This window comes from Olea europaea, unplaced genomic scaffold (assembly GCF_002742605.1).
Source record: "Olea europaea var. sylvestris unplaced genomic scaffold, O_europaea_v1 scaffold1395, whole genome shotgun sequence".
Taxonomy (NCBI): domain Eukaryota; kingdom Viridiplantae; phylum Streptophyta; class Magnoliopsida; order Lamiales; family Oleaceae; genus Olea; species Olea europaea.
In genome coordinates this window covers 116,743-119,044 of record NW_019231471.1, presented here as the reverse complement: position 1 = coordinate 119,044, position 2,302 = coordinate 116,743, and positions in this window count along the sequence as shown.

Sequence of the window (2,302 nt, the reverse complement as noted above, 5' to 3'; positions counted from 1 at the left end):
AGGTGCATTGTTTGGAAAGGGTGCATGGTTTGGCCTCAACCATTTCGTCCACACCCCTTCATGGTCTATAAATAGGACCCTTTAGGTGTCCTATTCCTCACAGTTGATATGCAAAAACGTCTCTCATCCTCTCTTCTATCCAAAATCAAAATCATTTCATTTATTTTGATTTTCTTTCATTTCATCTGTGGAGTACATAAGCCTACATTTGGTTCGTTGTACTTGTGTTTTGGAGTGCTACAAACACAAGTGTAGCCGTTGTATCTTGGGAGTCGATTGCCGAAATCCGTAGGCACGTTGCGAGGCAAATTCGACTTAAGGACAAAGAGTCCAACTCTTGCCTCGGCTTTGTCACCATCATTATACTTATTTCGGCGTCACTATTCACAAAATTCATCCAACAATCTTAAGTCGAATTCCTATATATATTTTGTAAAAGTGACATTTTTGTTTGGTTAAACTTGTTAAGTTTAACTTCTTCTTCACTTCTATTTTTGGTTGATCTTCTATTTTACGTAAACAGAAATGAATACGGTTCTTAATACCGATGCTACTTCGAATGAAACTTCGAACATGGGAACTTCTGAAGGAAGTGTTCCTACCGGTGTGATTCCTCCCGTTGTGAATACAACTACTACTCCGGTTGTGGGTGCCCCTACTATCGTACATTCAAACTCCGTTTCACATGGGGAAAAGCCGGAGAAATTTGTTGGGGTTGATTTCAAAAGGTGGCAGCAGAAAATGTTGTTTTATCTCACAACCCTCAACTTAGCGAAATTCTTGAATGAAGATCCTCCCGCCATACAAGAAGGGGAAAACAATAGGGCATCTTTGATTGCTTTGGATGCATGGAAACATTCGAATTTTCTATGCAAAAATTACATTCTTAATGGCTTGGACAACGCCTTATACGGTGTATATTGCTACAAGAAATCTGCAAAGGAACTATGGTAGTCCTTGGAAAAGAAGTACAAGACTGAAGATGCCGGAATCAAGAAGTTCATTGTGGGAAAATTCTTGGACTACAAAATGGTAGATTCGAAGACCGTCATCAGTCAAGTGCAAGAATTGCAAGTCATACTCCATGACATTCATGCGGAAAATATGTCCGTGAGCGAATCATTTCAAGTGGCTGTAATTATCGAGAAACTTCCACCCATGTGGAGGGACTTCAAAAACTATCTCAAGCACAAGCGCAAGGAGATGAACATTGAAGAACTTGTGGTCCGATTGAGGATTGAAGAAGACAACCGAAGTTTGGAAAAATGAGTTGGGGATAGCATACCACAAGCAAAGGCAAATGTGGTAGAATCTAGTAACAACAAAGGAAAGAAGAGAAAGCATTCCGTTGAATCTACAAAGAAGAATGCAAAGAAGTTCAAGGGCAATTGCTACAATTGTGGAAAGGCTGGACATCGCTCGGTTGATTGTCGCAAACCTAAGAAGCAATCCCAAGCCAACATTGTCGAATCTGATGCCATATCAAATGGCATGTCCGATATGAATTTATCGGCAGTTGTTTCTGAATGCAACCTTGTTGGAAATCCCATGGAATGGTGGGTTGATACGGGTGCAACCCGTCACATTTGTGCCGATAGAGGAATGTTCGCATCATACACTCCAACTGAGGGAGAAAAATTGTTTATGGGGGACTCCTCAACATCCAAAGTGGAAGGACAAGGCAAAGTGGTCTTAAAGATGACGTCGGGAAAAGAACTTAGCCTCAATAATGTCCTTCACGTACCGGATATTCGCAAGAACCTTGTGTCGGGTTCTTTGTTAAGCAAGAATGGCTTTAAACTAGTCTTTGTATCGGATAAGTTTGTACTTACCAAAAATGATATGTATGTAGGCAAAGGCTATGTAAAAGATGGACTATTCAAAATGAATGTCCTAACTGTTGTGTCAAATGCTACAATCAATAAAACGTCATCTTCAGTTTATATTCTTGAGTCATGTAATCTATGGCATCATAGATTAGGACATGCAAACTTTAATTCAATACGAAAGTTAATGAATTTAAGTTTACTTCCAAATATGCATTTTAATAATGGAAAATGCGAAACATGTGTAGAGGCAAAAGCGGCCAAAACACCATTTCATTCTGTTGAACGAAACACCACACCATTAGAACTAATTCACACGGATGTGTGTGATTTGAAGTTCGTACAAATAAGGGGTGGTAAAAAGTACTTCATCACATTCATAGATGATTGTATAAGGTACTGTTATGTGTACTTGTTGAAAAGCAAAGATGAAGCTTTGGAAGTGTTTAAATACTACAAAAATGAAGTTGAAAATC